Genomic DNA, 24,863 nt, shown 5'->3' on the forward strand with positions numbered 1-24,863 from the left:
TTGCTCCACAGCGCTATGCCCGCGGCGGCTCCGAAGTCTCCTGGTCTCTCGCAGCCAACTGCCTTCTGGGGCCGCCGCCTCCCTCCAGAGCCGTTCGGGTCCCAATGCAGAGAGCCCCGCAGCGCCCGCCGGCAGCCACGGCCCTTCGCAATAACCAACTTCCCAGCCACCTGCGCGTCTCCCTAGCCTGCCCTCGGCCGCAGGCGACTGGACAGCAGCTACGGGGCGGCCCCAACGCCACCACGATTGGCTGCCGGCTCCGCCAGTCATGGGCTGATGACGCCCTGGGGCTGGCTCCGCCCCTCCCGCCGCGCGGCCCCGCCTCCCCTCCAGAGCCTGGTCCGCTCAGCCCGGCGTTCCGCCTCATTCGTTGAGTAGGTCCGTGAATTGTCAGCGCGCTCCGGGCGACTGTGTAGCCGCGGCAGCCGCCAGGCTTGCCGTACTCCCGCTGAGGTGGCCGCCGGAACCAATGTGCCCTGGTCCACTGGGCGGTGAGCAGCCACCGAGTGGGGGGCAACTTGGCACTTAGAACCCGCAGGAGGGACGTCGGTTTGCGATCGGGACTAGGCGAGGAGGGTGAGTGGCCGCGCGCCGGGCTAGCGGCTCCTCTCGGCACGGTTCGGCGCCGGCGAGAGGGGACAGGACGCGTCCTGGCGCTCGGCGGTCCGTTCGTCCGAGCGTGACCGCTGTGGGGAGGTCAGGGCTGGGCGGGATTTACTCCGTGCCAATATCCCCACTCCCGAACTTCTTGTTGTCAAAAGCATCCCAACTCCGCCCAGGACGCGGCTCCCGTCCGCACCAACTTGGCATAAGTGACATGGGTAGGTGGGGCCGGGACGCGTCCCCTGCCCCTCTGCGGCGACTACACGGAGCGCTGGGGCGGCCTCCGCGCCCGCGGCGTGCGGACCGCGGTTCCTGAGAAATTACCCGCGCTGTGCCGCACGGTAAGACCCAGCGTCCGCGTCTGAATCCCCAGGCTGAGCGAGCGCTCATCGGGCTCAAGGTGGGTCTCAGCGCCAGAGAACTGGAGTACCAGCCGGGTTCTGTAGCGGGGGCTTCAGTGCTCTGCTGCTACTGAGAGGAATTGAGAGTACTGCTGGGCTTTGAACTTTCTAAAGTAATTGCTTTCTATTAGCACTTGAATCCATGCCCCCTCCTGAGGTGCTCGGACCTCCACATCCACCCGCAAGGGGTGTCCGAAGGACTTCGTTAGGACCAGGCGGGAGCTGCTGTCGGTTCTGGTGCCCAGAGCCCTGGAGAATCCTAGAGGCTGCGAAAGGGATCGCCAGCCTGGTCGGTTGGTGTTTGAGCACCTGAGTGTTTAAGTAATGAAGTTGAGTCAGGAATTGACAGCAGAGAACTCAAGGTTAAACCTGACACTCCGTTTGTGACTCGGTCTGGGTTAGATTGTTTTTTCCGCCTTAATGGTAAGGGGGTAAAAGCAGCTCGTTTTTCTGAGGCCAACTACATGCATGTACTTTATATTATGTGTGGACTAAATAGAATTCACTACGATGTTTTCTTATAATTCATATTTGACATGAATGAGAGCTTTTGAAAATACTAGACAGAAACAGGTCCAGAATTTGGGGATGTTTAGACCTTTGAAAATACACGAAAATGTTGATATATAGAGTTCTGTATGTGTATATGTAGATGTAGATGCGCATATACACACGTATATACGTGTACATGTGTGAGTGTGTGTATATATATAAAATTAAAAGGTGAATGAGGTAAATATATGAAGAGGAAATTCAGCCTTGAACTTCCCTTAGGTCACAGAGATGGATCCTCTGAGCTGTGGGGTGTTAGTGAGTGTGTATGCGTAAGCATGTCTGCATCTGCCTGGTCTGTCTGGGTCAGAGTATGTCCATGAACTTTACGAGCGTTCAGTTCAATACCACTCGGTGCAGATTACGCGTTCCTGTTTTACAGCCCAGCAGCCGCCAGCCGGCCCATCTGTTAAAACATAACATGTACACTTCAGTCTGACCACTGGGGTGGAGCCGGGGTAGGGGGCAACTCTTAGCAGAAACAACATGCTACAAACAAAGACTGCCTCTCAAGTTCATTTTCATTCAATATTTGGCCTGAACTTGCAGTTAGGTGAGGGAGAAGGAAATGTTTGTCTCTAGAAATGGCAAACTGCATTTTGTGAAATAATTATAGCCATGGCTTGGGGAGGGGGAGCTTGGAGAAAAAAAATCCCTCTAGAAATGTGGTGCTTGTCACATCACCATGCAACACTGGTTTACAGCCTCGCAGTATGGCATGTGTATCAGAAACCGTTTGCTTTTGCTTGTTAAAAGAATGCATTAAAACTGAATCATTTTGCACCAAAAAAACACAAAAAAACAAAAAAAAACCCACCTTAATAAAAGTAAACAGAGCTTTATTGCAGAAGCTATAGTTAAGACTGCCTTGGTAATTCTAATGAAACATGCTTTTAGGAATTTATAACCTGGACATATATTCACAGTCAGTCTAATCACTAGTTGCAATGGTTCACAATTTATAGTTTTAAAATAATAAAAAAGCTTTATCACAAAACTTCTGATGACTAAAAGGGTATGGGAGGAGTGTAATAGTTTAATAAGTTCTTGCAGCCAAGTGACTGATACTTTAAAAAACAATAAATTCCTTTAATAGCATAATTACTTTGGTGGCAAAATAAAGGCAGTATTCTTGAGAAGCATAGTTCATATTTTTCCCGATAATTTTATGCTCAAAATTACATTTTAATAATGGTGTTCATTATATATGGGCAGAATAAGCTGGAATGGTTTTTAAGAACTCATCACAAGAAGTATTGTTTTCAATTTTATGGTATATAAGCATTTTGGGGAAAACATACAAAACACTAATCTGTGAGTGTCTTTAAATTTCTAATGGACTATATAGACATAATAATTTTCCCACCTTGACATGAATCATCGAAATTAACTAGGCTGTTTCTTAGAAATTCAGTTCTTGGACTGGACCTCAGTCCCTGGGTTTCAGTTTAGGAGTCTGGGGTGGAACTTAGGAATCTGCATTTTCACAGGCACTGCCAAGTGATGTTAATGCCAGGGATCCCTTCACTGTACTTTGAGAAACACTGGAATGGTGTTAATGACATAAAAGAACAATTATAGTCTGTGAGTTGATTTAACAAATAGTTGTTCAGAAATGTCCAGGTGGCATCTACTGGCCATGTGAAATTTATAGGTAATGCATTAACTCTCTTATCTTCAACAATGGACCCCTTTTGTCTTATGTCTGAAAGTGTTTTGGAATCCTCAACGATCCCTATTCCAGGTTGGCCCTGATTCTAAGGAAGTCTGCCTGATTAAACAAGACCTGATGAATTTAAGACCCAACCCCAAACCCCAGTCTTAGTTCCTTCACCCCCCACTCTGAGTTCGGTGGAGTCCTGGGATGCTCTGGGGTGACTTTGCCAGTCCTAATTCACATGGTTGAGCATTTCCTCCTGCAAAGTAGAATCCTTATCTTCATGAGGCACCCTTTTTCTCTTTGAAAGCTGTTCTAGAACAAAGTCCAGCACCTCAGCTGGGCTACTACAGACTATATGAGGTCAATAATCTCCTTGGAAAGCTGTGGCTATTTTGCTTGTGGCCAGGAAGAGTATCCCAGACCACCCACCCAGAGGCCCAGAGATTCTTACTTTCTGAAAGTCACCTTAGAAGTATTTTGAGCTGCCCAATTAATTGAGTAAATAGATTTTCTCATTGTCACAGAGATGTGGGCTAAGAATTGTTTGCTACCTCTCCTTTCACTGAGAACACTGTGAATTTTTATTAATTATTGTCAATTAGTTTTTTATTTATCATTTGATACTGACATTTGGATTCTGTTCTCCCATTTCAGACTGGCATAATTCTCCATTTAAGACTACTAAATAAGGTTTGAAAGAGAAAGGATCTATCAGAAGTTACCCTTCCCTCTTTCTACCATCCAAGTAGCTAAAAAAACAAATGACTTCTTTCAGAGGTGAGAAGTAGCCTTATAACAAAAGGATGTGGATAGGCCAGAGTATTGAACTTGGATTGTTCCAGACCACTGGATCGTCACTGGGACTTTTACAGAGTAATTTCTGTTTAAAGAAGCACTTGGCAGGCATGTTGATAGGTCACTTATCTTAATAATCCTTTGAGGACAATGATTTTTTTTCCCACTTTCTTACAGATGAGCAAACAGCAGCTACAAAAGGATAATATTTAGATCTTATCTTTCATATTCAAAGTTGACACCAATAACTGAGAAGCTGGCCTTGCAACTTAAATTGTTTTGATTTAGCATTGTGGTGATATGATAGGGTTATGCTTAGTAATTCATATTATCTGCAATTTTTTTAACCTTTTTCTTCAAATTGTTTCTTATATTGAATGTGACCTTGTAATAGTTTTCTTTATAAAGTTAACTACCGTATGTAATAATTAGTTCAATGACCCTGACCTTAACCAGGCAGGCTTGACCCAGAGAGGAAAATAATTTGCTAAAAGTCCCAGATTACAAAAGCAGCAAAGCCTACGTGTAGAATCCTTTAGACCAGTGTTTTAGCCCTGTGCTGTTTTGTCTATTGTCATGTTAAGCTGCTAATGTTTTTACTCTGGCAAAATAGGGTTGCTTTTGTTTTATTTGCCTAGCTACTGTGTGATTGGACAGACTTAGAAAAATGGAAAAGCCTAAAATATACTATCCACAGCCCCTGCTCATACAATGGGACTGATTTCTGCCCAGTTAAAAAAACTGTAGTAGAATGCTGCTTTTCTTGAAACTGGGCTGTAGGTCATTGCAAGCTTCTAAGCAACAATTCTATTATAATTTTTTTTTTTTTTTTTTTTTTTTTTTTTTTTTTTTTTTTTAGCTATGGCATTCTTCTGGCATCTCACTTTCCTTTGACAAATTCTTTTCAAGTTTTTATGCTTCTTTTCTTACCCTTATCCCCATAGCAAAATCTACTTGTAAAAAATTCACTTTTTAAGTCAATCTGCCCTCTTAACATCTCCCAGTTCTTCCATTTTAGCCATTTTACCATTTGTCCTCTGAAATGCCACCTTAAGTTCCCAACCTTCACTTTAACTTTTTGGGTCTAGTAATATCCTCTAATATAGGACAGTCATTGAGCTACAAAAGTTTCACAACAGCTTAAGCTTGTGGATTTAATGATAATGGTAGTAAGAAAAAAGAAAAAGATGAACAATAATACTGAAGTCATGTTGATATGTGTATCATATTAGATATTCCCAGCTTACAGTGTCAGTGGGAAATTCAAGATCCAGATGAATGAAGTGACAGATGCACTCATCTGTGGCCTCACAGACATTCTCCTGATACAAGCTGAAAAATATAACTGAAGACAGCATCCTGGGTTACAGAAGGAAAACAAATGTTAAGCTCTGAGAAAAGAACTGGGCAAAAAGTGAAGGGTCAGGGGTGGGATGGGTAGCATGGTGGAAAAGAAATACCTCCAGTAAAATGCCAGACAGGGTGGTAAGAAATTTATAGAGGTACAGACGGTTTAGAGTTTCTTGGAGGCATTGATTCTGTTTTATATTGTCTTCACAACCTGCTCACCCTGCTTGCTTTAAATAATTTATTATAGCAGCAGGCCTTCCCCTGGTTAGTTTATATATATATATATATATATATATATATATATATATATATATATATATATATATATATATATATGGAGAGAGAGAGAGAGAGAGAGAGAGAGAGAGAGAGAGAGAGAACTTTTTCCTTCTCATCTCTGGGTCTAATCAGAGGCATATATAATAGTGTGGCTGCTCTGGAGTACTTAGGAAAATCTGTGATCAATATCACTATGTAATAAACCTATGGCTGTTCTGTTCTATTTTGCAGTGTTTTCTTTCCTGTTATATTAACTTAGTATCTGTGTTTTAAACAATATTTTATTAATCTCTGCACAGTGTTACTTCTGGGTTTATTCCTTTTGGCTAGAACTATCTTTTGAGTAATCCATCATTGGACCACCATTGATCTAATGATGTATTTATTGCTCACTATTGCAGTACTGGCAAGAAACCCAGTATGGTTCTAAAAATTTGATTAAAAAGTAATCAAGTTTTTGCAATGTGTAGCCATCCAATTATGTTAGGAGCTGCTGAGTGTATTTTATGCTAAAATATAAACATCTTTCAAGTGAGCAAAATGTGCTGTTTTTGAAGGCTTTTGAAACTTTTTGCTATGAAATAATAGAACAAGAAGAGACCTCATAATTGGGAAAATTATGAGTACACTCCCCCACCCCTGCCAAAGGTAAGATATAATACTTTTCAGATTATACCCTTGAACACTAAAATAAATAGACTTATCTTTTTAATTGACAATAATGAAAAAGTGGTGATAAGAACTAGCTCCCAGTCCTTAAACGATATTGCAGGTAATCATTACAAATGAAAGTGAGCTGAAATTAATTAACAAATACTAACTGAGTACCTATCATGGGTAGTATTTCTCTACTTAGCCAATTCAGGATTCAGTTCAAATATTAATGCCTTTGGGAAGCTTTTCCCTGTCCCTCTTTGACCTGATGTCTTCTTCAGGCAGAACCTTATCTCCTGTATTCTCCCTCTTGGAGACCCTTGAGGGGAGGGACCACACTTTTCATCTTGTAGCTTCTCAAGCAAGGTTACTCAAGAAATGATTGCTGGGTGCACTAGAGGCTACAACGAATTACAAGTGAACATTTACAAGGCCTTAAAAGGATATGCATAAAGATAGTTCACCAAAAGTTTGAATGGTAGCAATAACTGAATCCTAGTGTTCAACTGTCAACTTTAGCAGTCATCTCAGCACTTCATAGAACTATTATATCATCCATTCCTGCTCCATCCATCTCCAAAGTCCCTCCATTTCATTTCTACCTTGCCTCCTCCTCTCACTACCTTCCTGTGTGTCTTCTTCAAGGATGTCTCCAACTCCGACCCTAGGCTAGGTCATCTCCCCTGATTTCTCTTTTGTTCCCATACCCCTTGTCATATCTTGAAAAGGCAGCTGACGCATGAGTCCTACTTTGAAACTTGGGACAGCTTCAGTCTAATGTCATTTGAAGTTGAAGATGACTTGGTTCCTTTTGTCATCCAATGCAGGTGACTAAGCTTTGGCCGTGGGAGGTTTAGGGGTCTTTGAAGAGCAAAATGGTGCTTGGCCTGGAGGTTGCTAATGTCTGAAGTTCAGCACGAAGGGGAAGTTTGACATTTGTTGAGGTAACCTTTTTTTATTTTTTATTTTTATTTATTTATTTATTTTTGAGATGGATTCTCACTATGTCGCCCAGGCTAGAGTGCAATAGCACAATCTCGGCTCACTGCAACCTCCACCTCCTAGTTCAAGTGATTCTCCTGCCTTGGCCTTCCAAGTAGCTGGGATTACAGGCATGCACCACCACACCTGGCTAATTTTTGTATTTTTTAGTAGAAATGCGGTTTTGCCATGTTGGCCAGGCTAGTCTTGAACTCCTGACCTCAAGTGATCTGCCCACCTCAGCCTACCAAAGTGCTGGGCTTACAGGTGTGAGCCACCATGCCCAGCCTGAGGGAAACTTTTTTTAAAAAAAGACAATTCCAGCAAATTTTTATTTTATAAACTAATTTTTATAATACAGTTGAACAACACAGGTTTGAACTGTACAGGTCCACTTATATAAGCAGATCAAAAATACAGTATTGGCAGGATTTGAAAGCCACATATAGGGAGGACAGAGTTTTTGTATGTACATAGATTCCTCAGGACCAAATGGGGGACTTATATTGGTGGATTTCAGTATATGTGGATGTCCTGGAACCAGTCCCTTGTGTATACTGAGGGAAGACTGTAGTTTTCATTTATAAATCTCCTTTTCTTTACAAAGCATCCTCTACATAGTCATGGTTAACACATGGTCTGATGGCTTAGGTAAACACTAGTCCTGGGCAGTGGGTTGCTGAGGTCATGTACGGACCATGTGTCCATGTGTACAGACCAAGGATCAGCTGAATTAAGCCAACTACCTGAAGGGGACATTAGGATAGCCTTTTTGTATTGGATCTTATGGGGCTTTAAATGATTGCAAGAGATCAAGGTCCCCTATTTTCTGTCTCATCTGGGAGATTGAGCGTCACTTAATGTAGGTGCTTTCTTCTCATACCTGCCTGCCAAGAAGAAAATAGAGAATTGAATGGTTAAGCCTAGAAGGTACTTATATGTTTGAGGCCACAGAGAAGATGAGCAATCCCAGATTAGGTCATGAACTCAAATGCTGGTTTCTCTTGGGTCTTGGAAATCAGGAGCACCTGTTTCTGCGTATCCTAGGGCTTGTGCTTTTGCCTTTGGATCCAGGGGTTGGGAGGACTCAAGGGATGTTCCAGATGAGGTTGTAGAACCAATTATGTGCAGACCCTTTGCAGCAACTAGTAGATGTTCTCCCTGTGGAAATTTGCTTTGACGTTTTCCCATATCTGCTTTTCAGTATCCTAACTATTAAATCTTATTCCTCTTACACTTTGCACATACTGAGGTTCTCAGTCAGAAAGTTCTTACCTTTTGTTTCCCTAATTTCAACTTACTCCTTAGTTCAGCCTCCACCTTCCAGTAATGTTTTCCTTTATTTGATATTCTCTTTCCCCATCTTTTCAGGTAAGAGCTCCACTTTATAAAAGCTCTGTTACCATCAGTGTCACCATTAATCTTTTCCCTTTGAGAGTAATGCATTTTTGCCCATTCTCAAAGGACTTGCTTAGAGCATTCCAGTGTGATTTTCCAATGGGATATTACATGCTCTGACAGCCTACACAGCAAAAAAGTGATTAACCTCACAAAACCTTAGTTCTCACCAACCTTACCCATCCTTGCCAGTGATACCTCCCCCTTATTTGTCTAATTACTCTTACCACCTCCCACTCACTTATCTATCATTGAGAAACAAGATCATATGACTCAAATAGCAACACACATATTCATTACAATCAAGAAGACGAGGTTTTCTATAAAACCAAAACAAGTATACACAGAATATGGAGAAGAAGGACAGGCCTACCCTGCTTTCTTTAAAAGCAGGACATGTGGACTGATGTATCTTTTGGTGATAGATTCTTAATTTGTTGTTTTCACTAGCTGTGGTCTGTTTCTCTTTTGAGGCTAAGTTATTACTTTTATAGCTAATGTCAACAGTTGTCACTTTTTTCATTCCCTTCAGAATTATTGCCAGTGAATTTCAGGGTTTTCTTCATTTATTTTACTCTATTTTTTGTGTTTTGGGTGATCTACCTAATTAAGTTGTACTGTTTGATCTACCTAATTAAGTTGTATTGTTTCTAACCTCTTCATTTGTTTTTCTACTACTTTCCTGCCCCTGGCAACATCTCATAGTTAGATACTCTCCTTACATTGAATGAATTTCCACTTTCACTGCAAATTAGCAATGAAGACATTAAATGGAATCCCGATAGTGACCCTTTCAAGAGCTAAGGCACCATTTACTATTCCATTTTAATTATGGTCTTTTAGCAAATTTCCACCAGTTATAATGTTCACCCCATTTTCCAAGTATTATTTCTCAAATACTGTATGAAATTATGAAATCTGTGTATATTATATTTTCTGCTCTCTATTACATGCAAAATTTATAATTCTATAATTTTCTTGTAGGAAAACTGCTTATTAGACTGGAATGGTTAATTTGGTTTCATGCCATCCTGCTTTTTGCTTGTTGTGAACCACTAGACATTTATGTAATCTTTTATTTCTGACCCCCACCATCAGTTCCCCAAGCAATAATCCTACTCCATCCTTTCCCTCCGTAGTCAGTTATCATCTATGCTTTGTGTGTGTAGGGGGTAGGGGGGACTCAGAGGGATAGTAAATGGATATTTTTTCTGATTCCTAATATTTTCACGTTTTAAAACTCTACATGGCTGAAAAAAATAGCCAGTGTCGTTTGGTGATATCTTAGTCTGTTTGGGTTGCTGTAACAAATAGACTGAGTAACTTATAAACAACAGAAATTTATTACTTACAGTTTTGGATGCTGGGAAGTTCAAGATCGAAGTGCCAGCAGATTTGATGTCTGGGAAGGGCCTTCTTCTCCATAGATGGTGCCTTTTTACTGTAACTTCACATGGCGGAAAGGGCTAGCTAGCTCTCTAGGGTCTCTTTTTATTTTTGTTGTATCATTATTTATTTATTTGGTTTTTTTTTTGTTTGTTTGTTTGTTTGTTTGAGACAAGGTCTCGCTGTGTTACCCAGGCTGGAGTGGAGTGGCAGTCTCGGCTCACTGCAGCCTTAACCTCCTGAGCTCAAGCAGTTCTCCCGCCACAGCTTCCCGAGTAGCTGCAATCACAGATGCGCGTCACCATGCCTAGCTAATTTCTGCATTCTTTGTAGAGACGTGGTTTCACCATATTGCTCAGTCTGATCATGAACTCCTGAGCTCAAGCGATCTGCCCAACTTGGCCTCCCAAAGTGCTGGGATTACAGGCGTGAGCCACCACACCCGGCCTAGGGTCTCTTTTTATAAGGGCACCAATCCTATTCAGGAGGGCTCATAATCAATTCTCAAAGGCCCCACGTACTAATACTATCGCACTGGGGATTCTGATTCAATGTCTTTTTGGGGAGATATAAATATTTAGACCATAACAGATGGTCAAGATTTTTTCCTCTTTTCTGTTCAGGTAAGTCTACCTCCTTAAAATATTGCACCCCTTCTCTGGAGGGCCTCTCCACTTTAATCCTCTTGTCCCTATACAGTGTGAAGCTGCTTTTGCTTCCTTAACATCTGGCCTGTGCCTGGGATCTATGATAGCCCTATGTGATCTCTGTTGAGACTCTTGTAATTGGATAAGAGCTGGGTTGGCTGCTTTATAGCAACAGAAGACCAATGAAAAGTGTGCTTTGTTTAGGTCATGGGAGAAGAACAGATGTCTCAGACAGGTGGGCGGTAAAAGTCAAAGTTATTAAACAGGTAGGGAAAGCCACCGACAGGTTATTTGGTACTGGCTACTCATGCTAAAGTACCATCTTTCTGTTGTGATTTCTAGGGCATTTCCCCTTGGGCTTTTCTGGGTGACTATGCCAGTGTTGTAAATTAAAAAGCTGTCTCATCTCCTATCCCAGGATTCTTGAGATCACTGGGCTAGAATCAGAGTCCTAGTTCCTGTCCTAGACCTGCTAAGAAACAAAGAAATTAGTGATGTTTCCAAATGCAAATGTCCACATGGAAGTAATGTGGTACACTTGATAGCGTATCTCCTGCATACAAAACAAAAGACTCCAACTCAAATTGACATAAACAGTAAGGAAGTGTATTATCTCATGTGAGAAGTAAGGCAGGTGGCAGGATTGGTTGATTCTGTGGCACAGTGACATCATCAAGGAAACAGGGTCCTTTCATCTCTCTGCCTCTGTTGTCCTCAGGGACCATTCCAGTCTAAGTGGTTCTTTTCTTATTTGCAAGATGGCTTCAGCAGTTTAGATGTTACTTGCAGACAAGACAATATCTACAGCACATAAAATGGGTCTGCTGCCCCCGTTCCAAGGTCTCCTTTTGAAGCATATGAAATTATTGCTAAGAAGAATCCCAGAGGATTTCTCAGCTCACTGATCAGAACTGCTTTGCATGTCCATCTGTCAGTGTCACTAGCAAAGGACCACCATCATTGCCTGAGGGAGGGAGGAGGTGAACTTGAACAAAATTAGGATTCTGTTAGCAAGAAAGAAGTATGTATAGGTATGTGGGAGATGGGGTAGGGTGGCAGATGTTGGCAGGCACTGTGTCTACTACTTGTCCTGACTTGGAAAATAACTATGAAATGACTATCTGGATACAAAATGGCAAGGCCTAGGCAAGAGAAAAGGCAAAATGCGGACTAATTAAGGACAGAGAAATGTGCCAAAATCAATAATTATTCTGATTAGGACCACAATAAACCCTAATGAACTTGAATGTACTAATTTATATCTATTTGTACTAAATAAGTGAATGATCTTTACTGAATAAAAAAGATTTAAATAATTTGCTTATTTCTCAATAATTCTATGTTTCTGTCATTATTTTGCAGTATAGGCTATTTAAATATAAAATTTTTTATTAACTTTATATTTCATAGCATTAACAATACTGATAATTACTGATGAATGTAAATGGCCATTATTTATTGAGTACCCTCTTGTAAATTAGGATTTTAGCATCCAAGAGGAGCTAGTAATTTGCTTAGGTCACATATCTACAAAGTGGCTAAGCTAGGATTGGACTTAGGTTCAGCTTGCTCTCCATGGTTTCCCTTTGCTTGGAAGACAATCCTAAGACTACCATGGCTTACAGGGCATTGGGTGATCGGCTTGCTTATCTTTGTGACCTCATTACTTACCCTCTGGCCCTCACTCAATTTTCCAACCATACTGGCTTCCATGTTGTTAGTCTAATGAGCCAGTCCCATTTCCACCTCTGGTCCTTTGCATTTGCTGTTCCCTCCACTTGGCTTATACAGCTTCAGTTTGTATGGCGACATCCTTTCCATTCAGGCCTTTGAATGTCTCCTCTTCATAGGTGCCTCCCAGGACTACCCCATCTCATCTGTTAGGATCCCCTGCACAACCACCAATTTTCTGTTTCTGCCCATTTTTGTTTCCTTCATGGTACTTGTCATAATCTTTTTTTATTTTTATTTTATTTGTTTTTTTATTTGTATTTATTTATTTATTTTTGAGATGAAGTCTCACTCTGTCACCCAGGCTAGAGTGCACTGTCATGATCTTGGCTCACTGCAACCTCCACCTCCCGGGTTCAAGCGATTCTCCTGTGTCAGCCTCTCTAGCAGCCAGGATTACAGGCGCCCACCACCACACCCAGCTAATTTTTGTATTTTTAGTAGAGATGGGGTTTCACCATGTTGGCTAGGCTGGTCTTATACTCCTTGACCTCAGGTGATCTGCCCGCCTTGGCCTCCCAAAGTGCTGGGATTGCAGGCATGAGCCGCCGCACCTGGCTTCACAATCTTATGTAATTTACTCATTTGTCTACTTGTTTTTATCTGCCTCCTCTACTAGAATATAAACTCAATGAAGGTAGAGACCCTAGCTGTTTTGTAAAGCAAATGAACAGATGAGTTAATAAGTTAATGAAGGAATGAATATTTAGAAGTTTTGGCCTCTAATAATCCAGTCTTTATCTTCTACACTAGGAATAAAGTAGGATGCCAGTTGTCATTTGAGCTGAATATATCCCTCTCAGATTTTTTTCCTATAAAATTTAAAAACTAAAAAAGAATTCTTCATTTTGTTTGAGGATGAAAAAAGATACAGATATCGAAGTTCTTTGATATAGGAGTATTATGTAAAGTTTCAAGAGAGCTTAATGCAGGTAGTCCTCGACTTAATGATGGTTTGATTTTTCTCAACTTTGTGATGGTACCCATACAACCATTCTGTTTTTCAACATAGTATGCACTAAGTTACATGAGATATTCAACACTTTATTGTAAATAGGCTTTGTATTAGATGAGTTTGCCCCATGGTAGGCTAATATAAGTGTTCTGAGCATGTTTGAGATAGGCTAAGCTAAACTATGATGTTCTAGGTGTATTAAAGCATTTTGGTATACAATATTTTCAACTTATGTTCAGTTCATAAAGATATATAAACCCCTTGTAAGTTGCGAAGCATCTGTACAAGAGGGAAATTTGAGTAATACTCAACTTTAGTTTTTTTAATTGATTGCAGTTTTAAGGACACCATTTTTAATTTGACGTATCTTTTAAAAATGAAGGTACTTACAAGACTAAATTGCGGACTGGGATAATTCATTTTTTTAATTATACTTTAAGTTCCAGGGTACATGTGCACAACGTGCAGGTTTGTTACGTAGGTATACAAGTGCCATGTTTGTTTGCTGCACCCATCAACTCGTCATTTACATTAGATATTTCTCCTAATGCTATCCCTCCCCCAGCCCCCCACCACCTGACAGGCCCCAGTGTATAATATTCCCCACCCTGCGTCCAACTGATCTCATTGTTCAGTTCCCACCTAAGAGTGAGAGCATGCGGTGTTTGGTTTTCTGTCCTTGTGATAGTTTGGTGAGAATGATGGTTTCCAGCTTCATCCATGTCCCTGCAAAGGACATGAACTTATATTTTGTTATGGCTGCATAGTATTCCACAGTATATATGTGCCATATTTTCTTAATCCAGTCTATCATTGATGGACATTTGGGTTGGTTCCAAGTCTTTGCTATTGTGAATAGTGCCACAATAAACATACATGTATGTGTAGTCTTTATAGTAGCATGATTTATAATCCTTTGAGTATATACCCAATAATGGGATCACTAGATCAAATGGTATTTCTAGTTCTAGATCCTTGAGAAATCACCACAATATCTTCCACAGTAGTTGAACTAATTTACACTCCCACCAACAGTGTAAAAGCATTCCTGTTTCTCCACATCCTCGCCAGCATCTGTTGTTTCCTGCCTTTTTAATGATTGCCATTCTAAATGGCGTGAGATGGTGTCTCATTGTGGTTTTGATTTGCATTTCTCTGATGACCAGTGATGATGGGCATTTTTTCATGTCTCTGTTGGCTACTTAAATGTCTTCTTTTGAGAAGTGTCTGTTCATATCCTTTGCCCACTTTTTGATGAGGTTGTCTTTTTCTTGTAAAATTGTTTAAGTTCTTTGTAGATTCTGGATATTAGCCCTTTGTCAGATGGGTAGATTGCAAAACTTTTCTCCCGGTCTGCAGATTGTGCAGTGACAAATTCATTTAAAAAATAAAATTTTTTGTGTACAATACACATAGTTTTTCATTGGAACTCATAACAGTAGTTTCCCCTTGTCTGCAGGGAATCTGTTCTAAGTCCCACAGTGGATACCTGAAATTATGGTTAGTACTAAAACCTATATGTACTATGTTTTTTTCCTACATGTATATACCTATGATAAAGTTTAATTTATAAATTAGGCACAGTAGAGATTAACAACAATAACTAATAATAAAAGTAGAACAATTATAGCAATATGCCAGCATCACTATTCTTAGGGCCATTATTAAGTAAAGTAAGGGTTCCTTAGAATCTGCCAACAGTTGATCTGATAATGCAGAGGGCTACTAAGTGACTAACAGGCAAGGAGTGTAGACAGCATAGACACGCTGGACAAGCAGAGGATGCATGTCCAAGCAGAATGGAGTGGGACAGCATGAGATTTCATCATGCTACTCAGAATGTTGCACAGTTTAAAACTTATGAATTCTTTGTTTCTGGAATTTTCCATTTTATATTTTCGGGCCATGGTTGACCAAGGGTAACTGTAACTGCAGAAAGTGAATCCACAGATAAGGGGGGAGTGCTCCTGTATCCACTAGAATGATGTATTCTTAGAACTATGTTCTTAGTGATTCTAGGTAATCATGAAGGTATAAGTTGGAAAATAGCTTTACCTCAAATATTAGTTTGGAAGGGGTTGACAGAAATGAAGCAGAGTGCTTTCCTCCGAAGTCCTTTTCTGTGGCTTTCAGCTCAGGACCTTCTCCACTAAAGTGTGTGTTTTTTTCTTTTTTTCTTTCCCTGTCATTCTGTGGGTTGTGTCATTTGCCAACTACATTGTGAGGCATTATTTTCTGGGGCTTGCAGTGTGACTTTCGCATTCAACTGAATAAATCATCATTTAATGTTGACAAGAACTTCACTTTCCCCTCCTCCCTGCTCATCTTCCCTCGACCTTTCCCCAGGTGGTCTCAAAAGCTCTGTTGTCTCTGCACATAGTGTCAGTCTAAACCTATTTGACATTGTTTTCTAGTCCTCTGGTGTTCCCCCTACAGAAAAACTTGTTAGAGTAGCTTACTATGAAATATACTTCTGAGCTAAACTTCCCATATCATATTTTCAAAAACATATCTGAATTTTATGGTGAGTAAAGTACATCTGTATTTGAAAGTAATTTCTCAAATTTATTTATTTTTAACATATAATTGTACATATATATGGGGTACGTAGTGATGATTCAGTACATACAATGTGTAGTTATCAGATCAGGGTAATTATCATATCTATCATTTCAAACATTTATCATTTCTTTGTGTTGGGAACATTTAATGTATCTTTTCTAGCTATCTGAAAGTATATAATGTATCATTGTTAACTATAGTCATTCTACAGTGCTATAAAACACTACAGTGCCATAAAACTTGAACTTGTTCCTCCTACGTAGCTGGAATTTTATATCCTTTAAGCAATTTCTCCCTATCCCCAACTTCCTCTTACCCTTTCTAACCTCTAGCAATTGCTGTTCTGCTTTTTACTTCTGTGAGATCAACTTTTTTAGCTTCTGCTTATGAGTGAGAACATATGGTGTTTAGCTTTCTGTTCCTGGCTTATTTTACTTAACATAATGTCCTCCATTTCCATTCATGTTGCTGTAAAATGACAAAACTTCATTCTTTTTTATGGCTGGATAGTATTCCATTGTGTATATATACCACATTTTTTAATCCATTCATCCATTGATGGACACTTAGGTTGATTCCATATTTTGGCTATTGTGAATATCAGTGCTGTAATAAACATGGGGCTGCAGATATCTCTTCAGTATATTAACTTCCTTTCCTTTGGATAAATTCCCAGGTGTGGGATTGCTGGATCATATGGTAGTTCTGTTTTTAGTTTTTTGAGGAATCTCTACACTGCTCTCAATAATGGCTGTACTAGTTTACATTCCCACCAGCAGTGTATAAGTTTGTCTTTTTGATAGTAGTCATCCTATCTGGGGTGAGTTATCTCATTGTGGTTTTTATTTGCATTTCTCTATTAGCGATGCTGAGTATTTTTCCATATACCTATTGGCCCATTTTTAAATTGGATTATTTGATTTTTTGCTATTGACTTGTTTGAGTTCTCTGTATATTCTGGATATTAATCCCTTATCAGATGAATAGTTTGCAAATATTCTATTCTTCAGGTTATTGGTTCATTCAGTTTTTTTCTTTGCTGTGCAGAGGAATTTTAGTTTTATGTAATCCCATTTACTTATTTTTGCGTTAGTTGCCTGTGTTTTTGAGTTCTTAGTCATGAAATCTTTTCTCAGACCAATGTCCTGAAGTATTTCCTCTATGTTTTCTTCCAGTTGTTTTGTAGCTTCAGGTCTTACAATTAGGCCTTTAATCCATTTTGAGTTGATTTTTGTATAGGGGGAAAGATAGGATCTAGTTTCATTCTTCTGCATATGGATATCCATTGCTTTTAGCACCATTTATTGAAGAAACTGTTTTTTCCCCAATAGATGTTGTTGGCACCTTTGTCAAAAATCAGTTGGCCTTATATACATGAATTAATTAATTTCTGGGTTTTCTGTTCTGTTACATTGGTCTCTATGTGAGAGTAATTTTTAATCTAATTCATCCAGATTGTGTTTATGTTATGCATCAGAGACAAGTCAGAAAAAGAAAGGAAGAGGATATTATGATGTTGTCTGCATCGTACTTCCTTCTTACGGATCCTGGCAAGGATTCCCTTTCCTCCTCACTTAATAACCTGGATAGATTTGGGTGTATAATTGTGAGAACTCATCAGGATCCAGGTGAAAATGAGACCAGTAATTAAAGGGCTGGGTCAACGTATCATTATTAAGTTAAATGGGTACATGGTCTGTGTAAGCTCTTGAGAGCCTGCCTTTGACAGCAGTTTTCATATACAGTAGATTTAGCCCTGGCTTAACAGAAGCTTTTCTTTTCCTTTCCTTTGAATTACTTTGTTGTTGTTGTTGTTGTTGTTGTTGCTTTCTAAGCTATGTGGGTGAAAAATAGCGTGAGGTTATAACAAAATGTATAGCAAAAGCAGTAGCAGTGAGAAAGAGTCCATAATGGATACACACACATTGCTGGAATATTTCTCAAGTATTTCGGGGGGTGGCTGTGAGGCTTCTTTGGCAGAGGCAAAGTGGAACATGTGCTTTTCCATGTGTGAACACTGTGATTTCAAAGGTCCATTATGATTCACTTCAACTAGAAAGCAATTGCTTTCTAGTTGGTGTAGCCGCAGAGTTTTGAAAATTCACTTAAATAGGTGTATTGCAGATTCCTGACATCTGTTTTGGAGATTCAGTTGAGTGTTGGGAATTTGCCTTTTCACAAGTGACATCGAATGAGTTATTCTTTATGAGAGTGTTGGACTCTATTCATTTCTTTAAGGTTGTGAATTAAGTCTAACAAGAAAAGACTTAAAAATTTGAACAGTCATTTGCTGTGTTACACACACACATAAATTTGCACTGATTGCCTTCTTCTTAATTTCGAAAACTATGAATGACAATTTTACTTTGCCTAATAAACCAGCTTTACTGAGGTACCCTCAGGCATATTTTGTTGTGTTGTAAAGCTTTCTTGCTAGGTATTTGCAATCTTATTGTGCACTGTTTTTCAGTGAGCTTTTAGTTTTTGCCCATAGTTTCTAACATATCCTGGGTCTCTGTCTTTTTGTACACTTCTGTTCCATCTCTGAGTATTAGTTTTTGTCTACTCTTTTTTATCATTATTAATAAGTTATTTTCACTTCTCTAATGATTTCAAACCTCAGTGATACTAGAAGTATTGTTTCTTATCACTTTCAACAAAGGTCATTTGTAGCCAGTTCTTCAAACAAGATAAGTAACTAGGACATGATTCTTTCACTTTTTGCTGGTTAGTTTTCAGTTTACTAGATACTGACATAATGTGGCATTTTCACAGGTTACTTTTTTAAAAAGGTGAAAGCTTTGTTTTAATGGTTCATAAGTATTATAATGTTTCTAAATGACAGAGCAAAAAAAGGTTTACCACAAAATAAGATTAGTGTGGATATCTTGAACTGGAAATCATTTGAAACATTTCATGGCTACATTTTGTGCTAAATATAAAAATAATTGTGTTTCCCATGTGTGAGCATCAAAAGCCCCAGTTGGAAAATCACATGGTAGAGCAAGTAGGTCACTATTGATGGTAGAACATGAGACAGGAAATGTCACAGCTAAGATTAGAGGCCCAAGCACTGTGTCTCACCATGCTTGCTGCATTGGTTGTCCAAAGAAGTGGAAGGACTCAACTAACTGTAGGCCAACTGGAAAATATTAGCCAGGACAACCTTTTAATCTGCCATTCCATTTGTTTCTAGATAACTCACTCTCCCAGTTGGGCAAAATAATTGAGCTGCTTGGGTTTGCACATTGGCAGACCTCTGAATGCCAATTAAAATGGCAGCTTTTACATTCTAAAAGTGTCCATGGGAAGCAGTAATCAACTATATACAGTCATAATTGTAGATTCACCTGGTGTCTGAAATTGTTAACAAGGAATAACCAACCAGTTAAAAATGAATTCCCTTAAAATCTTATTTATCTCCATATTTGAAGATGTGATAATATAGGAATGGGGGGAAAACTACACTTTTAGGGAATCAGTTTCCTTTTCCTTTTCTTTCCAGGCAACATGAGGAAGATTTGTTGTTTATATGTAGGAATTTTTACCACAGAAGATACCTAATTTTTTAAACATACGTGCATAGTCTAGTTTTTAAGCAATAGACTAGGGGAAAAAAGCAGTGCTCTGCGGCATACCCAAATGAGAGACAATACCTCATTTTTTGGGCCCAGACCAAAATAGAGCCTTGGATTGTGAGCATAGCCATCCCCTCGTGCTAGATTGAGTCGTTGAACACATGCCCAGAGAGCTTGAGGTTGTTTGGATGAGTAGATAGAGGCATGCCGCGATGATTGCATTTGGATCAGTCATCAGAGCCTTGTTCATTCACTTCCAGCATAGAGTCCTTCACAGAAGTACCCTGGCGTATGGACTCAGTGTACTGAGTGGATAGTTTCACTGCTTAAATCTCAGAGATCTTCCTAGGCTCACATTTTCAAAAGTCTTTAATGCAGATTAAAACATTCTATTTTGAACTAGGATTATTTCATGCAGGTTATCACTTTTAAGAGAGGAAGTGAGTAGCATGAAGGCTCCATGGAAAAAGTATTTTTTATAATTTATATTACTTTTGTGTAGTAAAATTTGCATAACATAAAATTTAACATCTTAAATCATTTTTAAGTGTACAGTTCAGTGGTAGTAAATACATTCATAATATTGTACAACCATCACCACCATCCATCAACAGAACTCTTTTCATCTTACAAAACTCCCTTCCCCAAGCTCCTGGCAACCGCCATTCTCTTTGTTGTCTCTGATTTTGACTACTCTACCTCATTTTGGTGGAATCATACAGTATTTGTCTTTTGTAGCCGACATTACAGTTGGTATAATGTCCTGAAGGTTTACTCATATTGTAGTGTATGTCAGAATTTCCTTCCTTTTTAAGGCTGAATAATATTCCTCAGTGGAAAAAGTATTTTGACAGTATTTTTAGTCTTTATACCATCTCCAGCTTAAATACAGAGCCTAGATTTTCCTGCTTAATCCAGGGATAGTATGTTGGGAAAGGGATTGGAAGCTCGGCTCTCACAGAATGTTCATTCTGGAGGTTGTTGGCAGTAAGAGGCCTGTTGGCTTCCGATTGGAGAAAATGCAAGAGATGTGACAGTTGGACCTGGATGTGCCACTGTGGCCTGGTTCTCAACCCTCACAAAAGTGAGCTGGTTGTGGGTTATATAGGGTTAGCTCATTTTCTCGGCTTCTGTCAGGGAATGTGAGTTGACAGAGGTTAGTGAAAACTTGCTGGAAAATATCTAGGAGTGTACAAAATCCTTTTTTGCTTTGAAATGAAACATGTTGATTTTGGTTGTCCTTTCTAGTTTCCTAAATGTATGAATAACTAATAAATATCTAAACCTTTATGTGCCTTGTGTAACCCCTTAGCACCTTATGAAATTGGTTACCTCATCTGAGTTACTGAAGAGTTCTTGGCCCTTCAGAGATTTCTCTATGAAGTCAGTGTAAATGACCGAATGGCCAGGTTTTCCATTTTGCTTCAACCCCACTCAGAACCCTGAGTGGTCCAGGCTCTGCCTCTGACTGGAGATGGATATAGAAAGTCACCAGGAGTCACCAGGTTCCTCTTCTGAGAAAGGAACAGAAAACTGGATCATTTGTATGGACTTGTTCCAATGTTAACACTATATGCTTCTATTCATCTTTCAAGTCTGTTTGTTTATTATTCCTTCTTGTAGGTAGGGAAATGTAAAGTTGGCATCCAGTTGGTAACTTTTCATTGTAAGGGTAATACTCACCAGGTTACTAGTTGGCTGCCTAAGTTGCAATTTTGGCTGTTTCTTTTACCTGTGTTGCATGGAAGAGACCAACTAAATGTGTCTGATCACAAACTCTAAGTTAAAGTCACCAATAGGTTTCATACTTTAATACAAGAAGAAACAAGATTTTGGGGGGCAAAGTCTTGACCGGTTGGGGTTGGTAGGGTTTGGAGAATCTAGTTTCATAGAAAATTAAAGAGGGGAAATCCCGTATGCAAACATGTAGCAGGAACCCAGTTGGGATTCACACAGTTAACTCTGTCCCTTTATATAAGAAGTACCATACAGGTGCTTATAAACCTGTGTGTAAAGAAGTAGCACAAATAAAAATGTCATTTATAAGAGCCATTTCTCATTTTTGAAAAGGCCAAGTGGAAAGGGTATTATAACTTTAAATGAGACACAAATAATCCCTTATTATCTTTAGATCTCTCTGATAATAGAGAATATGGGCAGAATCTCTAACATACAGAAAAACAACCTAGATTGGATATTTTTTCTTGTTTTTGTTAACAAAACTTTTTTCTGAAGAAATAAATACTGAATGACATCTATATTCTGTACACCTACATTTTCTCAAACATAGACATAGGCAATCAATTTAATTTCCCAAGGGTTTATTATCCTTGCTTTTGGGAAGGATTCTGGTTACGAGAATACTTAACCCCTGAAAGGAATTGGGCTTTGGAATCTCAGGGAATTCCTTATAAGAACAGGAGAGAAGCAGTTTGCGTGGAGGAAATTTGGACAGATTCTGGAGATCATCTTTTGGTCCTGTCTTCTCTTATTTGAAAACCTACCTGTGTTATTGTAACTTAGTACCTTAAAAAGATTTTGCTTATAGGTAACCAGATCCTGCTGCTATAAAAATAACGCCTCCTCTCTCATCCTTTAAGCTAAAGCTGCAAGGTTAAAAATTAATTAATTAATTTTTTTTTTTTTAAAGAAATAACATCTCCTAAATGTTTGTGACTGTCCTTTCAGACTCTTAAAATAGGGTTTGGTCACTGGACCAGGTTGTCTGGCCTGTTGCCTGCTGTATGACTTGGTTACCACTGACTGCAGTGGTACACACTGGACTTCCTGAGCTCCTGCCCCTCAGGGTGGAAGTATGGAAAACCATGTTCAAAGCAAATAATCCAGGTGATAAAGACTCTAAATTTAGAAAACTTCTACTTTCCACATAATAGAACACAGTTTATTTCTTCTTCCCACACAAAATAGAGCTGTCCAGAACAACAACTATGAAAACACATGACCCCATCGTATCCCTCCCACTTGCAGCTGTTAAGGCCAAATGCAATTTGTGTGTGCTGAATAATTTTGCTGTGAGACAGACTTATTGACATTACACAGTTCTTCTCCCAACTCTGAATGAATTCACCCAGACTCTCTTCTAAGTCACTGCAAGAGAAAACTCACCCCAGTAACCTCACTTGATTCCTCTCTCAGTGAACTTTTGGTTGGAGGGTTTCTCTGGAGCCACTAGGAAAGAAACAGGAATTTGGGGATTATCCAGGAGTTCTTTGAACAATCAAACAATGAGGGCCAGTGTCCTTCTAGCATAACATTCATTAATTTTTCATTTTCACTTGGAAACGTCACTAGAGATTATCTAGACCAAGGTTTCCAGAGTGGAGTTTGCAAGATAAACCATTGGGGTATGGGAAGAAAATACTAGAACTTCAATGCATTTTTTTTTTAATACCCAAAGAATAAAAAAAAATTACTAATATTAAATACATGGATTGACATTTGCACCTCCTCTGTTCTTTAGACTAGAAGGCCATGTGTTGATATGTGATGTGCTCTGAAGGAGGACTAGGTTTTCCTCAGCATGCTAAGCTCAATTGTGATTCCCTCGTGTCTGTAGCATGTTGCATGTATTTATATGTGTCCACTTATGTTGATTTGCAGAATATTAATTAGTTTTAAATATTCTAGCCCTCAGCAACAAAAAGGTCAAGTAGCTTAAAAAGAATGCTGACAAAAGTAGAATAAAAACAAAAACAAAGCATGATTGAAGATGTCATCACTATTTATGCAAGCTAGCACAAATGAACAATATGAAAATGGAGTTGCTAGTTTATCATAAAATAAGCTCTTTGTTAGCCAAATTAGGAATTAAAAACAATAACAATCCAACCAGATCTTATAAGTTAGCCAGATCTCAAAACTGTAGAGATAACTAATTGAAATACAGATTTATACCTACTATCATTAAGAATGAATATATTGGAATGAAGTGTATACTTGGCCTTGAGAAATTTCCTAATAATACGAAGATACCATGATTAGAAAAACATGAAGAATAACTTCTATACTTTTTCATCAATGTTTAAATTTACATAAGAATCTTTATAAAACTTTACTAAATATGTGTTTTTAAACTTTGTAAGTTTTTTTTTTTTTTTTTTTTTTTTTTACTTGTATGCAAGTTAAAAAAAATCCACGTATCTTTAGGAAACACTTGTTCTTCCTCCTGAAACAAGACAAGATAATATGTTGAAATAACATCTATGTAAAATGAGTTTCTTTGTCAGAAAAATGCTGTTGGAGGAATTATAGAAAATGTTGCCAAAATCTTGTTGAAAAAGCAAGTATTATATTAGATCAAAACATGGAGACAAAAGGCTTGTTTTATGTTTGGAAGATGTTAGATCTGTCTTGCTTGTTACTTTGTTTCACTGATGAAATATACTAAGAGATTCTTGGTGAGCCACCACCAGAGATCTGTTCACAATCTTTATGAAAAATTTTTTAAAAACGAAGTAGTTTTCTCTTAAGAAGCAGCTGTTTCCTTGAGAAGGATTCCAGGGTAATGTTACAAAACATAAATTCATTCACTGCATCATTCATAAGCAAGCTAGTGCAGCCAGGGTGTTAAAACCAGAAGTACACAAAAGGCTGCGGGACGTTACTAATGTTAATTTTATAAAAACAAACTGTTAATATCTTGTACAGCAGAAGCCATAAAATACTATGTAGTAAATTGTGAAAGGACCATGAAAGTCTTTTGTAACTCACAGAAGTTTGTTGGTTATCTTGTTGAAAAATACTTAATGAAGAATTGTCAAGCTTACAGATAGTTATATTCATCTTTCTCTTTACGAAAAGGAAAGTATTTCATATTTCGTTAACTACTTCTGTGATAATAAGCAATTTCAGTAGTGTGCTACCTAGCACTCATTTTTTAAAAAACTAAATGTAATGAATTTTTTCTTTCAAGATAAAGGTGTCATTTTAAGAATAAGAAAGAAAATAGCAACGATTTTATAGAGAACATTGTGAAAAAGTGTTTGTAAATGTTTACAGTGTGTGTGAATTTATGGCCTAAAACAATGACAGCCCTTAAAACTCAGCTATGTAAAATAAATTGAACTTAGAACTAGGCTTCAAAATTAACATATCACAAATAATTAAAGCTAGATTTTTAAACATAATGAAGCACATTATTTTTTTGTTTAGACAGAGCCTCACCGTGTCTCCCAGGCTGGAGTCCAGTGGCGCAATCTCAGCTCACCGCAACCTCCACCTCCTGGATTCAAGTGATTCTCATGCCTCAACATCCCGAGTAGCTGGTAGCTGGGATTACAAGTGCGTGCCACCATGCCTAGCTAATTTTTG

General features: G+C 38.9%; 1 protein-coding gene across 1 annotated transcript in view; it reads left to right on the forward strand.

Moving 5' to 3' along the window:
- The first annotated feature begins 202 nt into the window (after positions 1–202).
- Positions 203–24,863, forward strand: part of MARCHF3 (membrane associated ring-CH-type finger 3) — a 153,149-nt gene continuing 128,488 nt past the window's right edge. Inside the window, exon 1 of the mRNA XM_010353774.2 lies at positions 203–576. The gene's annotated coding sequence lies outside the window, so the exon portion shown is untranslated. The remainder of the gene's footprint in view (positions 577–24,863) is intronic.

This window comes from Rhinopithecus roxellana, chromosome 3 (genome assembly GCF_007565055.1).
Source record: "Rhinopithecus roxellana isolate Shanxi Qingling chromosome 3, ASM756505v1, whole genome shotgun sequence".
Lineage (NCBI taxonomy): Eukaryota > Metazoa > Chordata > Mammalia > Primates > Cercopithecidae > Rhinopithecus > Rhinopithecus roxellana.